Source organism: Magnolia sinica, chromosome 12 (genome assembly GCF_029962835.1).
Source record: "Magnolia sinica isolate HGM2019 chromosome 12, MsV1, whole genome shotgun sequence".
Classification (NCBI taxonomy): domain Eukaryota; kingdom Viridiplantae; phylum Streptophyta; class Magnoliopsida; order Magnoliales; family Magnoliaceae; genus Magnolia; species Magnolia sinica.
Window position 1 is genome coordinate 82,827,852 of NC_080584.1, and position 12,052 is coordinate 82,839,903.

Here is a 12,052-nt window from a genome sequence, read left to right on the forward strand (position 1 = left end):
CATGGATAAAACATATACATCATGGTCGGACCCACGGAGCTTTTCCAGTCCCATGCACGTAGGGTTCACTAGAGGTGGGCATTTTTTACTCGATTCGGTGGATCCGACCCGATCAGACCCGATCCGACCCGTTCCGAACCGAACCGACGGCCTGGATCGGGTAGGAACGGGTAAGATCATTTAGATCCGACTAGTTTTCGGATCAAGATCGGATAGTGGTTAATCCGGACCGTTCCGATCCGGCCAGATCCGGAGTAAAAAATCAATATTTTTACTTGTTCTTATGGTGTGGTCCACTTGAGCTTTGCATATTCATCAATTTTGGGTTCAACAGCTAAAATAATTTGAAAAAACAAATGGACGGCGTGGATACACTACATGCATTCACGGTGGACCCCAACAAAGTTCACTCACATATGAGAGTTACTTGCACGACACGTCAACAAGGGGGCAACAGCTGTTTACTTGCTTTGCAAGTCAACATGGTAGGTTGTGAGAGTATATATTAAAGTGGCTTAACCAAGTTACTTGGGCCCCACCATGATGTATGTTTTGTATCCAACCTTCCATCCATTTGGAGAGATCATTTCAAGGCAATATCCAAAGAATGAATGAAATCCAAAGCTCCAGTGGACCCCAACATAGAAAGTTCCATGGACAGAGATGCCCACCATTAAAAACTTTTAAAAGCTACAAAAGTTTTAGATCAACCTGGTATTTGTGTTTTCCCTTATTTCTTTATTTTTCAACTTTTGAAGAGGTTGGATTTCAAATAAACATTACGGTGGGCCTTAGGATAATTTCAACGGTGGGAATCATTCTCTCCACTTTTTTCTGTGATGTGGTCTATCACAGATTTTTATCTACATCATTATTTGGCTCATGTCCTAAAATGATATCTCAAAATTGATGGACGGTGTGGATATAACACATACAGTGTAGTGGGGCCCACAGAACTTGGTGACGTTACTTCATTAGCCTGCCTGATGGGACGTAGCCGCCGGATGCGACAACACATGCAACAGGCGTTGATACAAATTTTTTATAGTCATGTGGGGCCCACCTTGATGTATATATGTTATCTAAGCCGTTCATCCTTTTTGACATATCAATTTAGGCGTTGAACAAAAAATTATGATACATTAAAGATTGAAGTGGACCACACCATATGAAATGATCCGAATAGTGTCCAACCAGATCCGACTCGGTTTCCCTCACCGAGTCAGACTCAGATCGGGTCAAATAATTCAAGCATCGGATCTGTCCAAGTCAAGTGACCTGAACTCGGTCTCGGATTGGATCGATTTCGGGTCAACCCATTGGAATTTCGGATCTGACCGGGTTAGGCCGAATCCGGTCCGACCAGGACCGATGCCCAGCTCTAGGGTTCATTACCGAATCTGAGTCCTTACTCAGTACGCTTACGCAATCTGGCAAAAGATGTGTCTACCAAGCATGGTATGCATAAATTGTAATGTGTCCAGTTGGGTGTGACATCCAGCCCTTCCAGTAGATTGGTCTCACATGAAAATTGCCCTCTGAAAAGAAAGAATCAAGCCTCATACACTTATCATGTGGGCTATGCGATAGAAAACAATTTCTAGCCATTGATAAATAGCAAAAGACAAGCGTGGTCCACGTCATGATTGGATGTGGCTGATTTTTTTATTTTTTTATTTTTGCAAAAGGTGGTCTTCATCATGAGTTTAACCTATTGGATGGGTCGGATGTTGCAGGCACATGAAAGGTTGGAAGATATTCAATGGGTGGACAGTTGCTCATGGTCCAACCAGTTATACATGAGACCTTCTAAATTTTAATTTGGGTCCATCTCTCTATTTTTTCTGACTGGAGTCTACACAGGTTTGTTAGATCTCTTTAACCAACTTCGAAATGCGTGGCTACTCCCGTCCAGTCATGGCAGCGGGAGATCCGAATGTTCCAAGGAAACGATGGAAGAGATGCAAGAGAAGATGGAGAAAATGCAGGAAGTAATTAATAACAACACGGATGAGACGCAAGAGAAGATGGAGAAAATGCAGGAAGTAATTAATAACAACATGGATGAGATGCAAAAGAAGATGGAGAAAATGCAGAAAGTAATTAATAAAAAGATGAAAGAGATGCAAAAGAAGATGGATAAAATGGAGGAAGAAATAAGTTACATCAATTACCATAACAAGATACTACTCGAGCGGACTAAGCGATGTGAGTGTCCTGGGGGGGAAATTTCACTTAGAATCGGTACGATGTGGGTCCTTTGATCTGGGTGGTGATTTCTTGGATGTCTGATACTTAACAAGGGCATGCATGGAGTTACTTTTAGAAACTGTAGAATTGATTATCAAAACATAAATGAGTTTGGTTTCCAATCAGAGAATGTTGTCTTAATGAAAGTGTAATTTATTTGTTTTGGGATTATATTTTCTCTATTTATTAGACATTACTAAGTAACTTGTGCAGATTTGTTGCACTAGACTGAGTTACTTGTGAATGTTAAATTAGACCATAGGTTGTCCATTGATTTCAACTTTGTGGCCTACCTGATGAGTGGATCATCCCGGATTTTGTTGCCGGGTGATCTTTATGATGGGCCCTAAAGTTTACAGGGTACGGATCTCCTGTACAAGTGGCATGTTGGCTGGAGAATCCGAATCCTCTGTTTGTTATTAATAGGGATTTTCTGTTTGGCTGCATTGTGATTGTGCTACATCATCACTGACTGCTCTATGGAGGAAACAGGGAATCCCTGTTCCCGACAAACAGAGGATCCGAACTCTTGGCTGGAAAGACAGCTGCATGACAAGTAATCATGCCTCAGCTTCTAAGTGATTAGCTCTAAGAAAAATCAAGCAGGTCAACTCATCCGTGGACCATATCGATCTGTTGAATCTGAGCCATTGATTATTTTCGTACTCTCCTTTTTGTTTGACAATGCGGACACTTGATGCAGGGCGTGATATTCCTGCCCACAAAGCTCTCAATGATTACCGGTGTTTCTAGAGTGGTTTGATCGAATACATACGTCCTGCCAAGACATTAAGCAATAGGATACATCAAGGAATTTTTCCTTTTATGTTTAGGCTATCTTTTAATGATCCAAAGCATTTTTACAATGGACTTTGTTACGGGTGAAAACGAACTGACATAAGATAACTAATGCAATAGAGTAGCATTTCTGAGGAGACAGCCCGGGTCAGACAACTGTGCACGACCTCTGTGACAGCTAGGCGACTTGGGCGCTATAGGAAGCACAATTGCCATTGAGGTCTCATTTTACTTGTTGAGGATTTGTGGTGCGGAATCACACAGATATGGATATAGAATAGCAATCCAAGAGCACCAAGCAATCACAAGAGAACACGAAGATTTAATGTGGAAAACACTTTCGGGAAAAAATTATGGCACAAAGCGACAAAATTCCACTATGAAAATAGAAATTACAAAGAGAGAAGACTTACCTGATTCAAACAACCTCGAATCTCACCCTTGCTACACCCTTTAGAAATCTTAAAACCCTTTTAGGAACCCTTGGAATACCTTTAGGAAGCCTTAGAATACATTAGAATAACCCTAGAGACCCCTATTTATAGTTTAGGAAACTCTACTTATGCACCTACTATAGAAAAGTCCGGAAACCACCTCAAATTTACGCAATCTGCGCGTAGCCTGCGAGACCTTCGACTAGTCGAGCCAGAGCCTCAATTGGTTAAAGGACCCCTTCGAACAATCGAGCCTGACCCTCGACTAGTCGAGTGCCCCGGACATCTAAAAATATAGCTTGCTGGACTTCGAATCGAGCGGGCCTCGACCAGTTGCTGGACTTCGAATCGAGCGGGCCTCGACCAGTCGAAAGACCCCTTCGATCGGTCGAGGCGCCAGTCCCTCGACTGGTCGAGTAGTGCGGTGTATTATAGATTTAAGACATCTGTTGACAACATTTACGACCAACTAGCTATTATATGGATCTAAAGTACTTCCCGAGATAGGAGAGAACGAAGTCCCCTAGAAAGCATAACTGAAGGAGCTGCGAGGACAGATCGATGACATCTGTCAGGCCTACCACGCACGAATTCCAACCTCCATCGAATCCATGCTGGATGAGACCGAGCCTCCGTCCACTGATGATATCATGGGAGCCTAGCTCCCGCACAAATTTCAAATGCCACAGATTGCCCCATTGTTGAGAATCAAATACTGCATATCAGACCTCAGTTATTACCTAATTTCATGAAAACGATACCGTTTAACACTCTATTTTAATTGTGTTTGTGCTGCAAGGTGAATTTAGGAGCTTGGACTGAAAAAGAGTGCTAAATGCATGGATTTGACGCTCTAGAATAACTAAGGCAAGGGACGGACCCCAAGGGACCAAGATTGACGGATTTACATGCTAGAGATCCGAGATAATCAAGAAACTAAAGATCAAGTGGCTCGAAATTGGTCCAGAATGCAAGATCACAGGGTTCCAACCATCCATTCGGCTCAAAACTTTATACAGGATCTGAACACCATATATTAACCGTACATGTCAAAATTCATCTGTTGGATCGTTGTAGTAGCAGCCCAACAGACAGATCAACCCATAAATTAGTGATTTGGAGCCCACCTGATCTCTGGATACGCTTCAATTTTGGACTCAACACCTTAAATTGGATGGGGAAAAGGATGGACGGTACGGATTTCTAGCGAACATCATAGTGGACCGCACCTGCACTTGAGTATGCACAGTGCGTACGAGCACTAGACGCGCACCGGATGGTCAGCTCGGTTAAAGACGGGTTAACCCGTCTTCTTCTTGCGAAGGAACAGCGAATGGACGCTGTCCGTCCGTTTTTCAGTAGTAGGGCCCACTCATCATCCAAATGGATGATTCAGACCGTCCATTGAATATCTGAGGTAGACGTGACCCTTGAGTAGGTGCCTTTTTGGTCCCATTCATATGTACAGACATAGATTGATGAAAAACATAAGATGAACGGTGAAGTGAGTTGATATAGTGGACCGCACCAAAACTAGAGAAAAGGTACCCATTCCTGACTGGTTTTTCGCCAGGATTTTAATGAATGGGGTGGATTTCTACGAAACCATCACTGCGGGGCCCACCGAACACGTCAGCACGTTTGCGTAGGCTTTACGCGCGTCCGAAAAATTTAAAAATTCCAGGCGATTGTGGGCCACTGTCCGTGATCGGATCAGCGATCCGACCCGTCCAAGTGGAGACCAGGCCAAGGCTTACCCTAGCCATGAAGACAGATGCAAAATCTGGGATGATCAGCGTCCTGATCATCCTTCCAAACGCAGTTGGTTGTACGCAAGGCTGTGCAAAACAGAGTCAGGTTCTTGTGTGATTTGGACTGCGAAAACAGGGTTGGTTCTGCCGATTCTCCGCCACCCCTCCTTGCTCTATAAAAGGAGAAGAAGGAGAGAGAGAGAGGGGGGGATTCAATTCCAAGGGGAGAACGTGAAGCAGAGGAGAGATTTTTCTTAGTTTTTTTTCTATTCTATTTTTTCTGTTATATTATTTTTTTCTTCAAGCTACTTAGCCTCATCATGTTTATGTGTGCCTCTTAGCTAGGGCTAAGAGGTGAAGCTTGTAACATGATGGGAGAATTTATGCGTGTGCCCTTTTGTTTAGATTGAATGGATTTTGATTTAATTTTATCATGAAAATATTTTTAGTTTTTAATGGTTTGTTGTAACTGAAATTACAATGGGTCTGCGATGGCTTTGCGTATTTCTTTTTCCTTATTTTGATTATGACGTCAGGAAGCTCTGTTGTTCGCCATCGTCTCATGGGCATGGTTGGATGTCGGTACCCTTCATAACCTTCATATCATGTTGTTTGGTTGGTAATTAGTTTAGTTTTGTTGTTTAGTTTGTCTCTTGGGCATGGTTTGGTGATAGAATCTATTCTAATTCATATAACTTTCATCTTTTTAAAAACTATATCAAATGAAGTTTAGTCTAATTTTCATGGTTACACCCTTCAACTAGATGAAGATGGACTCTTAGTCTAGTTGAGTTTCTGATGCAGGCATAAGATCTCCCTGATCTCTACAAGTGGATCATCTGAATCTCTAGTTTCCTTCCTCTGAATTCCTTAAGTTTTAAATTAGTATTTCACTATTATTCCTCAAAATCATTCGATTTAGATTTCATCTTAATCTAGTTCTAGTTCTAGTGAGTTTCATATTATGTACAGGTTTCAGTCCCTTGGGATTTGACCTCGGTCTCACCGAGTTTATTACTACATCACAACCCTATACTTGGGGAGTGAACACCCATACTCTGGGTCTGGTGATCCAACCGAGCATTTGGAATTGTTCAGGGCATGGATGGAACTCCTCGGTGCATCGAGCTCAGTAATGTGTCTAGCCTTCTTCTTAACTCTATTGGAAGTAGCGCAGAAATAGTACCGACAATTGAAGTCAAAGTCTATCAGCTCATTCACACAGCTCAGTAAGACCTTCATTACTCAATTTATTGAAATGAAGGATAGGCAGAAACCGATGACTCATCTCCTCACTATCACCCAAAAGGAAGACGAGTTGTTAAAATATTATATCGTGCGGTTCAATCAGGAAGTAATGCAAGTGGAGGGCTATTTAGATCAGATAGCTTTGGCTGCTATGATAAGTGATCTCAGGGAAGGGAGATTTCTCTTCTCGATCCGCAAGAACCCTCCAATGATGAAGAGCTTTTGAGCTCGAGAAAGGCCACCCGAAGTGCCGGAACTTCAGCCAAGGACAAGAAACACAAAGAGGAGGTGCTTCCACAAGCTATCAGCAATAAAAGAAGAAGAGGCGATGACTCAAGCAAGGGTCATTGCCCGAATCGAAGGCCCGAAAGTAGACTCTGTTTGTATACTCCCTTAAACACTACCCCTAAGTGGGTCCTCATGGAAGCTCGTGATAAAAGGATCTTGAAATGGCCGAACAAAATGAAGACCGATGTTGACAAACGAGACAAGAGAAAGTACCATCACTTTCATCACGACCACGACCATGCTACTAGTGATTGCTTCAACCTCAAGGAAGAGATTAAAGCCCTCATCTGCAATTGACACTTGCGGGAGTATGTCTTTAGGAGGAGGGAGGATTGGCTAGACAGCAAAGTCACAGGAACGATAATGAAGTCACAAGTGAAATTTGCACTATATTTGGCGGGCCCGCTGGAGGAGGAGACTCTAACAGAGCTCACAAAGCTCATGCCAGGAGCATTCCCTTAGAAGTTTGAAACATCACATCAACTTCACCAGCAGATCCCAAAAAGAGAAGAAAATGACCCTTGATGACCTGACGTTCACTAAAGAGGAGGCTCGCCGGGGTCTACCACCCACACGATAATACCCTAGTGGTAACCATGATGGTGTCTAACCATAAAGTGCATTGTATCTTGGTGGACACATGCAACTAGGCCGACATCCTCTTCGAGCTTGACTGGCCAGCTCGGCTCGGTTTGGTCAGTAGCTCGGGCCAGCTCGGGCCGAGTTCAAGCCAAGATCGAGCTGAGTTCGCCACCGAGGCATTTCCACAAACACCTAGACTGCACCTTCAAAACCCATCTGTATGTGAAACAGAAGCAATGGTTCTGCAGGTATTTTATCAAACACCTTATAAGCAACATAAAAACTAAGAAAAACCAAGGAAAAAGGGTATTTGTTTCATGTACATACCTTCCTTGTCACCAACCACACTTTGTTGAGTCATTTTATCAAACACTTGGTGAGCAACATCAATGGCAAAGTAATCGAGTCACCGAACTGGTTCGATCTGAGTTCGATTCGAGCTGGATTCAAGTTGGATTCGATCCGAGTCGAGTCGAGCTAGGGCCTGCTCAAACTCGGATAACTCGGCTCGAACTCATTTTCGAGCTCAAAAAATCAGCTCGAATCGGCTCGAAATGAGTCGAATCAAGCTTTTTGGAGTCTAGTCGAGTAAGCTAACCAAGCTAGCTCAGTTTGTGTACACCCCTATGTGTACTATGATGAGTTCCGAGTATTCTTTAAAAATGGTGGTTAACTATTACTTCGTCGGCCATTAATAAATACTTCTTGTGGGACATAAAAGTTTTGAACAGAGCGCTAGTAACAAGCCTTATACTAAAGTGGTTCCACGTCATTTATTTCCAGGTTTGTTTGTTGCTATAATAGCTGGCTTTGGACTAAAGTAGGGCTAGAATACATGTTTTTTCTTTACATTTTACAACTGGTGGAATGAAAGTGAGCCCCACTATTTACAACACTAGGTATTATTTTAAAGTGGGACATACATGGTATCATTAAGACTTTAAGAGTGTAACTTGGTATTAAAAGAAGTTTTTCAAAAAAAAAAAAAAAATGCCAAACATCTCACTTGAAAACAATATAATTTTTCTTGTGAAAATGCTATTCAAAAAACAACCATGGGAAATAATTTTTACTTTCCCACGCTTCTTGGAAATGGCATTTTTAGACAAATATAATTTTATTTCTTATACTTTCCCAGAATCCAAGCAGGGACTAAGGGAATTTTTTGAAGAACCTTAGGGCGTGTTTGGACAGGCCCATCCCACGGGATTAGATTGTAATAGGGTGGATTGCATTCAATGATGGCTGTGTCAGTGGATTGCAGGCAATCCCATAGGATTGCTAAATCCAAGGAATCTACCACCAAGTATGTTTGGCCCGCCTGGTCAATCCCGGGATTACGCTCAGCCAATCCCTTCCAATTTGTTCATCCAAACATGTCCGGCAAAAATTATGGGATTAGGTGGGAATAGGAGGGATTGGGTGGATTTCAATGTAATGATGGTGATGTCAGTGAATTGCTGGCAATCCCATGGGATTGTTCCAATCCAGGCAAAATTTCATCGTGCTTGTTTGGCACGCCCGGCCAATCCCGGGATTACTCCTTCCAATCCCTTCTAATACAATCTAATCCAATCCAGCCTGCCCGGCCAAACAGGCCCTTAGGGTGACATGAAATAGTGGGTTTCACGTGCCCACTGTTGAACAATGCCAGCCCACGCTTAGAAACAAGTGGGGCCCGCCGATGAAATGCTAGGCTGGCCGACCGTGATGTTTGGGAGAAATCCAAAATGTCTACTAGTTTTGTCAGCTCAATTTAGGGCGTAAGCTTACAGATGAGTTATATCCAAAATCAAGTGGGCCAGACCGCAAGATACAGTGGCTATTGAATGCCCACAGTTGAAACAGATGGGGCCCACTATGATTATTTTTGAGAAATCCACCCATCCACTATATTTTCTAGCTCATTTTTTGTGCTGGGCCCAAACTTGAGGCAGATCCAAAACTTAAGTGAGCCACACCCCTTGAAAAGGTGGGGATTATTGAAAAAACGTTTCCGGTTGAAAAAGTTGTGTGGCGCACCGTGATGTTTTTATAAAATCCACCGTCCACTAGCTTTGCCAGATACTTTTAGGGGGTGCGTTCAAATATGAGGCATATCCAATACTCAAGTGGCCACAAGCTTGAAATATTGCTATTGAAAACCCACCGTTGAAATAGTTATGAGGCTCACCGTGATGTTTTGAGAAATCCATCTGGTCCACCAGTTTCACTAGATAATTTTAAGGGGGAGCTCAAAATTAAGGTAGATGCAAAAATCAAGTGGGCCATATGACTTATAACAGTGCATGTTTAATACCCACAATTGGAACAGTCTCTCTTTAATTTCCATTCATGGCCACTGGAAAAATTCATGGGACCTCACCATGATGTTTTTGAGAAATCCACCCTATCCATCAGTTTTACCAAACGATTTTAGGGACTGGGCTAAAAAATGAGGCAGATCCAAAACTCAAGTAGGCCACAAAGCTTGAAGTAGTGGCTATTTAACACCAATAATGACCACTGAAAAGGTCATGCGGCCCACCTTGATGTTTTTTAAAAACACACTCGATCTATCAGTCTTGCCTAATGATTTTAGGATTGGGCCCAAATTTGAGACAGATCCAAATTAAACTCGGCTGCACGGGTTGAAACAATGCCTATTTAACGCCTCCACTGGTGAAATTGTTGTGAGGCGGACCATGATGTTTGAAAAATCCACCCCATCCACCAATTTTATCAAATGATTTTAGGGGTTGGCCAATCAATGGGGCAAATCCAAAACTCAAGTGGACCATACAACTTGAAACAATACCTATTTAATACAGTTGAAACATCCGTGGGGCAATAATGGTCCCAGAAATTTTTTAGACCGGGCCACTATATTTCAGTATCCAGTTCAACCCAGTGGGAATGACCTTTTGACTGGTGGGCCCTAGGAAGGTTGGAAGATATTCAATGGGTGGCCAGTTACTCATGGTCCAACCAGTTGTACATGAAACCTTCTAGATTTTAATTTAGGTCATCTCTCTTTTTTTCTGACTGGAGTCTACACAGGTGGGTTACATGTCTATAATGTATCTACTCCCGTCCAATCATGGCAGCAGGAATTCCAAATGTTCCCAGGAAATGATGAAAGAGATGAATAGGGAAATGATGGAAGAGATGCAAGAGCAGATGTATAAAATGCATGAAGTAATTGATAAGAGATGCAAGAGCAGGTGGGTTACATGTCTTTTTGTTTTCCTCTCTCTTCTTTTTCTTCAAAGTCTCTGCCGCGCCACCGAGTCGCCAACTGAAACTTCCGTCTGCTTCATCCTCAACTAATGCACGCCGGATCCTGATCCAAACCTACCCATCTTCGTCTGGTGATTTCTTGGATGTCTGCGCCACCGCTCTCTATGGTGTGGTCCATTTAACTTTTGGATCTGCCTTATTTTTTGGATAGTGACCTATAATTATCTCTTCAAATGTATGGACGGTTTGGATATAGCACATACATCAAATTGGGGTCCACAGAACTTGGTGACGTCAACACATCACTATTGCCCGATGGCATTGGCGTGAGAAGAGCCAACACATCACAAGTGTTATAATGTTTAGGGCCTGTTTGGGCGGAGGGATTAAAAGGAATTAGGTGGGATGGGATTTAAAAAACATAATTATTACCCATGGCAGGGATTGTCCCCTGCTGCCATGGGATATGATCAATGCCATGATTTGCTGATAATAAATGGATATACCCACCATCATTTGAAATCACTAAGGATAACACACATGTGTTATATCTAAGCCGTTCATTTGTTTTGTAACCTTGTTTTATGGCATGAGCTTAAAAATGAGATAGATCCAAAACTTATGTGGCCCAAAAAAGTTTTCAACGGTAATAATTCAATCCCCGTTGCTTTCTATGGTAGGGTCTACTTGAGCTTTAGATTTACGCCCATGCTCTAGAATAATCTCTGGATAAATGGGTGGACGGTGTGGTTATAGCCCACACATCATAGTGGAACCTACACAACTTGCTAACATTGAGTGAAATTGGCATGGACCCAATGTAATTCCATTTAATGTAATTCCAAGCTTTTCCATTGCTTCCCAAACATAGAGTGGAATTGGCACGGAATCAGATGAATCCCATCCCACCTAATCACAGTTCTAACGCTTTTCTACAGGCGTTATCACATATGCTTGGTCACATTCTATATTCTTTGAATAGCTGGCCGTTAGCTTATTAGCTTGGCTGGATTCCAGAAGTCTTCTTTATTTTAAATGGTGTGGCCACTGCGTAACACAACACTGTACGTATCTGACCGTGGGTCGCACATTAATCTATCTACTGTGTATTCATGCCGTTCATCCATTTTTTTACATTATTTTAGGGCATCACACTAAAGTATAAGTAGATCCAAATCTCAGGTGGTAGACTCTTAAGAGTTTCAACACCTGGTCATGGGTTCGAGCATCCATAGGTGGTGAAACCCACTGCGGCGTGAGTTTGTGTTGGTATGTGTGCGTGTGTTTAAATTTTTTTTTTTAAAAAAACGGATCCAAATCTCAGGTAAATCATACCTCAGGAAAAAAAGTGGTAACTGATGTGGGCCGTAAAAGCTTTTTTTAATCTAATATTTGGTGTTTCCAGTTGGATGGAAAATAAACATCATAGTGAGCCCTAAAAATTATTAAATGGTAAATGTTCAATCATCACTATTTCCTATT